The sequence below is a fragment of the Arachis ipaensis genome, chromosome B08 (genome assembly GCF_000816755.2).
Source record: "Arachis ipaensis cultivar K30076 chromosome B08, Araip1.1, whole genome shotgun sequence".
In the NCBI taxonomy this organism is placed as follows: domain Eukaryota; kingdom Viridiplantae; phylum Streptophyta; class Magnoliopsida; order Fabales; family Fabaceae; genus Arachis; species Arachis ipaensis.
Window position 1 is genome coordinate 36,267,876 of NC_029792.2, and position 12,820 is coordinate 36,280,695.

At 38.5% G+C, this 12,820-nt stretch overlaps 1 long non-coding RNA gene across 2 annotated transcripts; it reads left to right on the plus strand.

Moving 5' to 3' along the window:
- Positions 9,416–11,318, plus strand: LOC107610931. 2 transcript variants are annotated; one of them, XR_002352346.1, is made up of 6 exons: positions 9,416–9,863; positions 10,002–10,151; positions 10,309–10,381; positions 10,604–10,730; positions 10,851–11,051; positions 11,172–11,318. It is a non-coding gene; the product is annotated as an uncharacterized LOC107610931 (long non-coding RNA). The 2 variants fall into 2 exon arrangements; XR_002352345.1 differs by having other exon boundaries at positions 9,416–10,151.

The window sequence follows — 12,820 nt, forward strand, 5'->3', positions numbered from 1 at the left end:
TGGCTGACAAGTCCTTCACTATGGCAAGGTTAGCCTTTCCTCACCTCATCTGCCACCTATGCAATTCGGCTGGGATTGACATAGAGGGAGATATCCTCATTGAAGAGGACAAGCCCATCACTAAGAAAAAGATGGAGCAATCAAGAGAGCATAGAGAAGCTCATCATCAAGAAATCCCTGAGATTCCTCAAGGGATGCACTTCCCTCTACAGAACTTTTGGGAGCAAATCAACACCTCCCTAGGAGAATTAAGTTCCAACATAGGACAATTAAGGGTGGAACATCAAGAGCACTCCATCATCCTTCATGAAATAAGAGAAGATCAAAAAGCAATGAGGGAGGAGCAACAAAGACAAGGAAGAGACATAGAAGAGCTCAAGGACATCATTGGTTCCTCAAGAAGGAAACACCACCATCACTAAGGTGGACTCATTCCTTGTTCTTATTTCCTGTTTTTCGTTTTTTCTATGTTAAGTGCTTATCCATGTTTGTATCTTATTACATGATCATTAGTAGTTAGTAACTATGTCTTAAAGTTATGAAGATTCTATGAATCCATCACCTCTCTTAAATGAAAAATGTTTTAATTCAAAAGAACAAGAAGTACATAAGTTTCGAATTTATCCTTGAACTTAGTTTAATTATGTTGATGTGGTGACAATGCTTCTTGTTTTCTGAATGAATGCTTGAACAGTGCATATGTCGGTATTTTCTGGCTGAAATTGAGGGACTTGAGCAAAAATCAGATTCAGAGGTAGAAGAAGGACTGCTGATGCTGTTGGATTCTGACCTCCCTGCACTCAAAGTAGATTATCTAGAGCTACAGAACTCAAAATGGCGCGCTTCCAATTGCGTTGGAAAGTAGACATCCAGGACTTTCCAGCAATATATAATAGTTCATACTTTGAACGAGTTTAGACGACGTAAAAGGGCATTGAACGCCAGTTCTATGCTGCTGTCTGGAGTTAAACGCCAGAAACAAGTCACAAACCAGAGTTGAACGCCAGAAATACGTTACAACCTGGTGTTCAACTCCAGAAAGAGCCTCTGCACGTGTAACATTCAAGCTCAGCCCAAGCACACACCAAGTGGGCCCCGAAAGTGGATCTATACATCAATTACTTACTTCTGTAAACCCTAGTGACTAGTTTAGTATAAATAGGACTTTTTACTATTGTATTAGACATCCTGAGTTTTATCTTCGGATCATAGTAGTCTTGGTTACTCCGGTTCCCCTCTGGGGCCGAGACCAATGAACTCCATTATCACTTATGTATTTTCAATGGTAGAGTTTCTACACTCCATAGATTAAGGTGTGGAGATCTGCTGTTCCTCAAAGATTAATGCAAAGTACTACTGTTTTTCTATTCAATTCAACTTATTCCGCTTCTAAGATATTCATTTGCACTTCAATCTGAATGTGACGAACGTGACAATCATCATCATTCCCTATGAACGCGTGCCTGACAACCACTTCCGTTCTACTTTAGATTAAATGAGTATCTCTTAGATCTCTTAATCAGAATCTTCGTGGTGTAAGCTAGATTGATGGCGGTCCCAGTGCACTTGCTGGTTAGTTGTATCGAAGTTGTGACAAATTATGAATTGAGATTAGAGCACCAAGTTTTTGGAGCCATTACCAGAGATCACAATTTCGTGCACTGCTCGCACTCACACAACTCTCTGTTCAAAATCATATTAATGCCAAATTTTGGGTGACTCGATCGCATGGGGCATGCGATCGCGTGAGTGGGCTTTAGAATGATACGACGCGGTCGCAGGGGGCACGCGATCGCGTGAGAGGGACTGCGCGTCTAGCGCTAGTCCAGCACCACTCTAGCACAACTTTGGGGTGTGCACCACTTTGACGTCGAAATCCTGGTCACACGGCGTGGGGCACGCGGTCGCGTGGGAGGCCATTATTCCTATATGACGCGGTCATGTCGGCGACGTAGTCGCGTGGGGTGATTTGTGCCATTGGCACGCCTCCAGCCCTGCTCCTGCGTAACTCTCTGTTCATATTATTATCGTCTCCAATCTCCTTGCGACGCGGACGCGTCAATGAGGCGGTCGCGTCGCGTGATTTATTTTTTTATTAAATAAAGGTATGTAAATGCAGATGCACGAAATGTACTAATGAAGAGAAGAGTTATTGAATAAGAAAACTAAAAATAAAAAAAAGAACGATCATACCATGGTGGGTTGTCTCCCACCTTGCACTTTGCTTTAACGTCCGTAAGTTGGACGCTCCACTAGCTCAGTCTTCAGCTATGTGGGAATCTTCCAAGAGGAAGATCTCGAGCTCCTTGTTTTTCTTCAGCTTCTCACCATGGTACAGCTTTAAACGATGTCTATTAACTTTGATAGGTTCAGAGCTTGAAGGATGACTTAGGTGATAGACTCCGTACGGTTCTGCCTTCTCTACTCTGTATGGACCTTCCCATCTTGATCTCAACTTGCCTGGCATGAGCCTTAGTCGAGATTTATAAAGGAGGACTAAGTCCCCAGGTTGGAACTCTTTCCTCTTGATGTACTGATCATGTACAGCCTTCATCTTCTCCTTGTATAGTCTTGAGTTCTCATAAGCTTCTTGGCGAAGGCTTTCCAGTTCCTGCAGTTGCAACTTCCTTTCAGCTCCGGCTCTCTCAATTCCCATGTTGCATTCCTTTACTGCCCAAAAGGCTTTGTGCTCTACTTCAACAGGGAGATGACAAGCTTTTCCATAAACTAAGCGGAAAGGACTCATCCCAATAGGTGTTTTGTATGCTGTTCTGTATGCCCAGAGTGCATCTTGTATCCTGGTGCTCCAGTCTCTTCTATGAGGTTTGACTATCTTCTGCAAGATACGCTTTATCTCTCTATTTGACACCTCGGCTTGCCCATTAGTCTGAGGATGGTAGGCTATTGCAACTTTATGAATTATCCCATGCTTCTTCATTAGTCCTGTTAGTCTCCTGTTACAAAAATGGGTGCCTTGATCGCTCACGATTGCTCGTGGTGATCCAAAGCGACAAATAATATAGTTTCTCACAAAGGAAACAACAGTGTTAGCATCATCATTGCGGGTAGAAATTGCTTCCACCCATTTGGAAACGTAATCCACAGATAACAATATATAGAAATAACCATTAGAATTTGGAAATGGACCCATGAAGTCAATGCCCCAAACATCAAAAATTTCACAGAAAAGCATAATCTGTTGAGGCATCTCATCCCTCCTGGATATATTACCAAATTTCTGGCATGGGAAACAAGATTTACAAAATTCAACAACGTCCCTAAAAAGAGTAGGCCACCAGAATCCACAGTCTAAGATTTTTCTAGTAGTTCTTTGAGGGCCAAAATGTCCTCCACTCTCAGATGAGTGACAGGCCTCTAAGATGGACTGGAATTCTGATTGAGGCACACACCGTCTAATTACCTGGTCAGCGCCACATCTCCATAAATATGGGTCATCCCATATATAATATTTAGACTCGCTTTTCAGCTTGTCTCTTTGATGCTTAGAAAAGTTTGGAGGAAAAGTGCGACTAACTAGATAATTAGCTACAGGTGCATACCAAGGGACTATCTCAGATACTACTTGCAGGTTATCAAATGGGAAATTATCAGCTATAGGAGTGGAGTCATCTGTAATATGTTCAAGGCGACTCAAGTGGTCTGCCACTAAATTCTGGTTACCACTCTTATCCTTAATTTCTAAATCAAATTCTTGTAATAGCAGTATCCAACGTATAAGCCTTGGTTTGGACTCCTTTTTAGCTAATAAATACTTCAGACCTGCGTGGTCTGAATACACTACTACTTTAGTACCAAGTAAATAGGCTCAGAATTTATCCAGAGCGAAAACAATTGCAAAAAGCTCTTTCTCAGTAGTAGTGTAATTCGACTGAGCGGCATCTAAAGTTTTAGACGCGTAAGCAGTAACAAAAGGATCCTTACCTTCACGCTGAGCCAGTGCTGCTCCTACTGCATGGTTGGAAGCATCACACATTATTTCAAATGGTTGGCTCCAGTCTGGTCCTCTTACAATTGGGGCTTGAGTCAGTGCAGTCTTCAGCTTATCAAACGCTTGTTTGCAATTTTCACTGAACTCGAACTCAATATCTTTCTGCAGTAGCCTGGATAAGGGAAGTGCTACCTTACTGAAGTCCTTAATGAACCTCCTGTAAAAACCTGCATGGCCAAGGAAAGAACGGGCCTCCCTCACAGAAGAGGGGTAAGGTAAACTAGAAATAACATCCACCTTTGCTGGATCTACAGAAATGCCAGTATTATACACAACATGTCCTAGTACAATCCCTTGTTTAACCATAAAGTGACATTTTTCAAAATTTAATACCAGGTTTGTACTGACACATCTATCTAATACTCTAGATAATCCATCTAAGCAAAGGCTAAAGGAATCGCCATAAACACTAAAATCATCCATAAAAACTTCCATACAGTCCTCAATAAGATCAGAGAAAAGACTCATCATGCACCTCTGGAAAGTAGCTGGGGCATTGCACAAGCCAAAGGGCATTCTCTTGTAAGCATAAGTCCCAAAAGAACATGTAAAAGTGGTCTTTTCCTGATCCTCAGGAGCTATATGAATCTGGAAATAACCTGTGTAACCATCTAGAAAACAATAATGCGATTTACCTGACAGGCGATCCAGCATTTGATCAATGAATGGAAGAGGATAGTGATCTTTACGGGTTGCTTGGTTGAGGCATCTGTAGTCAATGCATACCCTCCAAGCGTTTTGAACTCTGGTTGTCAGGAGCTCTCCATGCTCATTCTTCACTGCAGTGACTCCAGACTTCTTTGTCACCACTTGTACTGGGATTACCCATTCACTGTCTGAGATGGGATAGATGATATCTGCCTCTAGTAGTCTGGTCACTTCCTTTTTGACAACCTCTAGGATAGTGGGGTTCAGTCTTCTCTGGGGTTGACGGACAGGTCTTTCTCCCTCTTCTAAAAATATTCTATGCTCACAGATTTGAGGGTTGATGCCTACTATGTCTGCCAAACTCCAACCAATTGCCTTCTTGTGCCTCCTCAGCACACCAAGTAGCTGCTCTTCCTGATGAGAAGTGAGTTCCCTTACAATGATAACCGGAAACCTCTGCCCGTCTTCAAGGTATGCATATTTGAGGTGTGGAGGAAGGGGTTTTAATTTTATCTTCTGATCATGTTCAGGCTCTGGGTTGTCTGGAGCTGGTAACAGTAGTAAGGTACTGTCATTGTCCTCTGAGAATGTCCCCACACTTAGACCTTATCCTGTGTGCTTCTCTTCAAATTCCTCCTGATGGACTTCAGCCACGGTTTCATCTATAATGTCACACTTGAGGATAGAGTGATCCTCTGGAGGATGTTTCATAACTCCATTCAGATTGAAGATTACTACTCTGCCATCTATTTCAAAAGAGTATGTTCTTGAAAAAGCATCTAATTTAAACTTTGAGGTCTTCAGGAATGGCCTTCCGAGTAGGATTGATGATGGCTTGTCTGAGTCATTTTGGGGCATCTCCAGGATATAAAAATCAGTGGGGAACGTGAGTCCCTTAATGCCCACTAAGACATCTTCAGCAACTCCAACCACTGTAATAATGCTTTTATCTGCTAACACAAAATGAGCTGCCGACCTTTTTAAGGGAGGGAGCCTCAAAATATCATATATAGACAAAGGCATTATACTTACACATGCTCCTAAATCACACATGCAGTCAGAAATTATCACACCACCAATAGTACAATTAACTATACAAGGACCTGGGTCACTACACTTTTTAGGTAAATCTCCCATTAAAGCAGATATGGAACTACCTAAAGGAATAGTTTCTAATTCATTAATTTTGTCTTTATGTATACATAAATCTTTTAGAAACTTTACATATTTAGGTACCTGTTAAATAACATCAAAAAGAGGAATAGTTACCTCAACCTTTTTTAATATCTCTACCATTTTTGGATCAGGTTCCAACTGCTTCCTGGGCTTCCTTGCAAGTTGTGGAAATGGGATGGGAGTGGCATTTTCTGCAGTGTCTGCGCCTTTTAGTGCTTCCTCCTGTGGTTGCACTTCTTCTTCTTCAGCCGCGTCCTGTATGTCCTCTTCATCTTCAACATCTTCTATTTCCACTACCTCTTCAGCTGAGGCGTGTTCTGGTAGGCTTGTCTCTTCTTGATTCCTCTCCTGCAGTGTGGTTCCGGACCTCAGGGTGATGGCATTAATACCACCCTTGGGATTGGGTAATGGTTGAGAGGGAATACCACTGGAGCTCAAAAGCTGGAAAGAATTTTTCAAAGAATTCTCTTCTCAGTTTATCATGAAAATTGAAGTTTCATCTGCACCATCACGCTTGACAGTAGAACAGGCTGCTTGAAAATCTCTCAGGTGCTTGATAGGCTCTTGAGCAAGTAAGCCATGAAACTTGGGCATCAAATTGAGCAGTGTGGTCTTTATTTCAAAGTCTGTAGCCACCGCTGGGTGATGCGCTTGAAATGGTTGCATTGTAAAATCAGGGGCTCCAGCCTCCTGGATAGTAACTCTCTTGGCTGCTGCCATGTTACCTGCACGTAAAACAACTAAATCAGTAGAACGGGGGCTGGTTTCTTTCTCAAGTGACGTTTCAGATCCGCCCTCAGGGAGGACTAACCGATGCCGAGCTTGCCTTATTCGTGAAATAGTTCTTTCAATCTCAGGATCGAATACTAGCAAGCTTGGGTCAGGAAGCGAACGTGTCATCTAATGAAAGAAACAAGAAGTTCATAGTAGCAAAATAAAATAAAATGCAAATAAATAAATTCCAATTAATAACTTTAGCACTCTATTGCAACTCCCCGACAACGGCGCCAAAAATTGATGCGAGCGGAAATTGGTGAGTTAAGAATGATTATAAAATATGCGTTGTAAGTATAGTTCTCAACCAACTAGAAATCCGCTCATCAATTTAGAAAGGTGTCACAGAAATTAAAATTAAAATACTGGGAGTATGGATCCCAGGTCGTCTCCCAAAGAGTTGTAGAAAAGTGTGCTATTTTATTAATCAGATGTTTTCAAAAAGGTTTGAGTTGAATGGCAGAAAATTAAATTAGAGAATTTATATAAATTTAAATAAAAGCCTTGACTGGGAGTTGATTAGCTGGAAGCCCTATTCTTGTCGGAGTACTCTTAAGATTAACTGACAATTGAGGGTTATTATGTTTAGTTGTCCCTTACTAAGTAAGGAAAAGTCAAACGAATTGGAGTGCTGTATCTATCCACAAGTTCCAATCCGCTCTTGGGAGAATTGGTGTTAATGACTAGAGAGCAATCCAACAATAAACCCAATTGCAATCTTTCTCTTGAGCATCCCAACTCAAGGGTTCCTTTTAATCAACTCCCCATCAAGTTAGGGAACTACTCGCTCATTGTAAATGTAAAATTCATAACATAAGAAAGAGAATTAAAGAAAGACATGATAAATAATGATCAAAGGATTAATTAAAAATAAAAGTAATTCTTGTATTTAATAAATGCTAAAATAATCCAATAATAAAATTAAGTAAATTAAGGAACATGGAAGAGTAAGAGACAAGTAAAGAGAACGAACTAGAATGTCAAAGTCTTGATGAGGCAATAACTCTTCTCAATATCCCAATGCAAAAACAATGAACATAACAAAATCCTAAAAACTATGAATGTGTAGAGAGAAAAACCTAGAGGAGAGGAAAACTAGATCTAAAAACTAAAACTATGCGGAATGAATGTTGTTGTTGGTTTCTGCATGTTCTCTGGCTCTAGTCTGCTTTTCTGGGGCGAAAACTGGGTCAAAATAAGGCCCAAAATCGCCCCCAGCAATTATGCAGATCGCGCATGTCACATGGTCGCGTCATCCATGCGGCCGCGTCATTCGGCTTTCTGCTTTGCCACGCGGTCGCATCATCCATGCGGCCGCGTCACTTGTGCTATTTCATGCCGCGCGGTCGCGTCATTCATGCGGCCGCGTCACTGTAATTTCCTCTTCTTCGCGCGGTCGCGTCATCCATGCGGCCGCGTCGCTTCTCGCTGGTCATCTCCTCAATTTCTTGTGTTCCTTCCATTTTTGCAAGCTCCCTTTCCAATCTCTAACTCATTCATGCCCTATAAAGGCTGAAACACTTAACATACAGATCACGGCATCGAATGGAATAAAAGAGAAATAAAATACATAATTAAAAGTCTCTAGGAAGCAAGTTTTCAATCATGCAATAACTTCAGGAAGGAATTATAAATGCATGCTTATTTAATGAATAAGTGGGTAAAGATCATGATAAAACCACACAATTAAACAGAATATAAACCATAAAATAGTGGTTTATCAAGGCTTCATCTGCGTTCTCCGGTGGCCAGTACAGCAGCGTGAAGTTCCGGCGACGCAGCAACAACCTGGGTAAATCAACGGCGAGCCCAGTAGCTTCGGTGACGGCGGAGGAAAGGCGGCGACGACGCTGGGCGTGAGCCTCCTCTCACCGCGTCTCTCTCTCTCTCCTCAGCTTCAATGGTGACAACGGCGGCTCCAAGGCGAACCAGCAGCGACGGCGACGGCTCGGGCTGGACAAACGGACAGTTGCGGTGACGTGCTTCCTGGAGAGGACAACGGCTGCGATAGGGACCCGCAAAGACGACGACGAACGCGAAGCAGTGGCAGCTTCTCCTTTGCATGTGCTCTGCTCCCGACGACGGCCAAGGCGACCCGACGACGTGGCCTAGCCGCTCCGGCGCCCTTCCACCGGCGCTCTCTCACCCTCGGATCTCCCTCTCTTCCTCCCCCTTTCCTTCTTTCTCAGATCTCCCTTTCTTCTTTCTTTTTTTTCCTATTTCTTTCTTTATTTCTTTCTGAAGGGGATGGGGTTAGGTCAAGGGAGTGGCGACATGGAGTGGCGGTGAGGTTAGGTTAGAGGTCGGATAGTAAATTAGGGTTTCTGATTAGGAATTTTGGGATTTGATTTGAGGCAAATTGGGGTTTTGTTTAATTTTAATAAAATATTCTAATTGAAATTATAAGATAATATAATTAATTTTTTATTTATAAAAATATTAGTATTAAATTTTGAAATCTCAATTATTTAAACCGAATCGTATAAAATTCTTATTATTTTACATTTGCTAAATTTTATAATTTAAATATAGAAAATAATTCAATAATTATAAAGTCAGATAAAATCTTAAATTATTTTAAACTCAATTAATCAAAATTTGCTTTAATTACCTTTAATAAAATAATTTCTGAAATTAAAGTACCTAATAAATAAATAAATCAAAATTAGCTCTTAGTAAGATTTTTCTGAAATTTCTGGGTCTTACACCTTACCAAATTTATCCTATCAAAATAAGGTAAGGAGTGAATATTCATAGTCTATATATATCATGTTGGTATGCTACTTTGAGTTCTGTGAATAAATTTGATACTAAAATCATCTTTTTTTATCCTCAGGCATTCCCTGAATCATTGTTTCATCAACTACTCCTGGCTATGGTCCATCAAGATCATGAGACACAAGCAACGGCTCACCGTGTCTTTTCGATAGTTCTTGTGCCTATCTCAGTTTCCCCTCGGGCAGGCATGCTTGCTTCCAATAAGGCATCGGATGTTCCAAGAACACTCTCTAGAGCAGTCTCTGTCTTTTCTTCTTCAGCTGCCTTGTTTGAGAAGCTAAAATCAGAGAAACGTTCTTCAAATGAAAATTTAAGTTAATATAACAAGGAAAATAATGCTGGAGAGACTAAACCAACTAATGGCGTTGGCGGGTTCCTAAGCAGATTGAAGTCGACTAATAATCGTGTGCATCATGGGAGTGAGAGTCAGCTAGCTATAGTGGATGAAAATAGTACAGATGATGACAATGGAAATTTGGTGAGTCTTGCATTGATGAGTATGTGTGTTTGAATTTAGTCCTGCATTTTAAACAAACTTCAAGTATCTCGAGTATGTTAACTGTAATCTGGTTTATAATCATGGTTACTTGATTATCTTCTTTTCACCTGAATGCAGGAAATTGCAGCTCTTAGGTTAAGTAGTCTTTAGATAAATCAATTGCTATCATTAATTTGGGTTCAGTCTATCTCTCTTACAAATTTGCCTGAAAATTATGAAGCCATTGCTCATACATACAGCTTGGTGTTGCTTTTATCTAGAGCTAAGGTATTAACTGGACTCAGTTACATGATTGTAATATAAAAGAGGTTTAAGGTTGTCTACATTATTATTGGCACTGTCATATTTGCTTCTATTCTCTCTTTTTAATGAGCAAGACTTTCTTTTCCTTTAAAATAACTTTGCAAATTTATTGCCTTTGCAGAATTCTTTTCAGGAAGTCCTAGTTCGGAGTTTTCAGCTTGCTTTTTCTTTGTGAAAAATTTCTCTTAAAGAAGGTGAGTTTTTAGTCACACCTAATAGGCTATTTGGTATTTCTTAGAAAACTTGAGTTCTTAGTGGATAGCAAAATTATCTTTGAGATATAGTGTTTCTTAAGCAAGTCTTTTCATGGTATTAATATTCTTGATAATTATTTTGTTAGAAACTGGATACATATGCCTCATGAGTGGGTTTGAAAATTATGCAAAGAATGAATAAGTTCCTAGTTTTTATTGCAGGGTCATTGATACTATCTTGACGGAGATCACTCTTTACTTTAGCACTTTCGATGATTTTGTTTTCTTCAAAAGCCTACAAAATCAATCTCTTGTTCAGAGTGCCAAGGAAACACATACAAAAAAACAGGTGAGATCTTCTTTTTACTGTTATGATAATTAAAAGAAACTTGTAATAGCAAACTGATCTTCTAACTCTCAAGATAAAAAAGTATTATTTTGCCTTAATGATTTCATTTTATGTATCCAGATTAATCCCTTCCTTCGTTTAGTTGATGATCATAAGCTGCAAGTTTTCAGCACTGCATGTGATGGTTCGACCATTGCCTATGAATCGAAAGAAGATGATTACAGGGCCTCAAATTTGCTTCCAGAGTTAATGACTCTTACACAGAAAATACAGGAATTCTTTGTTTCTGAAATCATCCAGTACCTGGAAGTGTTGGAAGAGGTAACACTTTTACTTCTTCTGTTTAGATGCTCTTTAAAATTGAGTTGTTAAACTTATATTGAATCATCTTGATGCTTAACTTTACTGAAATTACTAATAATATCTTATATTTACATATAGGCTAATAATGCTAAAAGCGAGCCTACTACCCCCCTTTGATGCTAGGAAATCAATTGGTGATAGCAACGGACATTCGAGGACAAATATTTGAGACTTTTATGTAATTAGATCATATTGAAATATTAAAGTTGTTGTTTTATTTTATTTTTTAAAGAAAAAGAAAAATAGTTATGTAGAATAATACCATATGCAATTATATTTGGAATTATTAACATTGAGAATTTTTTTATATATAGAGGTATGTCTTATATTGAGGAATTGGGTTATAAAAGATTTAGTTTTTTAAATTTTGATATTAAAAAATAAATTTTTAATTTGAGAGTATGTAAATGAGATGAGATTAATGAATGATTTGAAATTAAAAATAAATAAATAATTATAGGGTTTGTGGAGGTTTGAAAATCTCACAAAATAGTTTATTTTTGTTAAATTAAAAAATCAATTTGTGGGGGTTTCAAACTGCCAAAAAAGTGATTTAAAATTGCCACAAAAGTCTAATATAAAATCTCCACTAAACACATACAAAACCTCCACTAAATAGATTGTGGAGGTTTTTAAAACCCCCCCCCCATAAAAGACCTCGTGGCACCTCAAATTTGGGGTTTTAGAACCCCCCAACAAATCATTTGGTGGGAGTTATAAACCTTTACAAATAAGAAAAAAAACTGTCACAAATAAACAAAAACCTTGTAGTGTTGAGTCATTGATGTTCAACATTGCTTGGTGATTTAGGATTGTTTGTTAGTTTTGTTTCTACTGACACTAGTGTTTCACTAAGTCTAATTAGTGAGTTGGCTAGAACTTGTGGATTAAGATCAATTATACCTATTTGACTTTCTCTCGATGTTAGGTGATGACGAAATAGGATTAACTCTTTTTTATTGCCATGTTTATGGTCAATGACTTGGATAGGAACCCTTGACTCTTAATCCTTGCCAATATGCCTTTTTTGCACTTGAATTTCCTTGTTTGCTCTTTATTTTCTTGTAATTTAATTTCTTGTCTTTTGCATTCGACCCCTTTTTTTTTCTCATAGCCAATGATACGCACATTTCACTGCAATTCTTTTGAGAGACGATCCAGGATTTAAAATTCTCAATTTTATTGATTAACAAGTGTAATTACCCGTGCCATGCACGTGATAAGATTGAAATTATAATTTTAAATTATTTTTTAAAATTAATTTGAATTATAATAATTTGATTAATAAAAAAAGTAATATGTTATGTATTGTTTGATTTTTTTAATCTAGTATTAATTGGATTAATTCTAAAATAGTTATTAATCGGTTTTAATAATCTACTTTCTTTAATAAATCAGACATATATACTGAATGTAATCATAAATAATATAGTAATAGTCAAATCCACTAACAAATATATTGGCTACTATCACACTATAAAATAAATTAAATATAAAGGCTATTAGCACTTATAAATCTATAAAATTGCACTGTCTTTGATTCGTGTAAGGGTTTACTTATCAAATAAACTTAAAATATGAATAAAAAATATTTATAAATGGACCTAGCATCACTTGAAAGAATCATGAAAAATAATCAACTTACTTTATCATCCATGAGAATCATTTCTATGTAAGTCGTCTTGTTCTTGTCAAATTTGGATGGGACTTTCCATAACCTTATAATT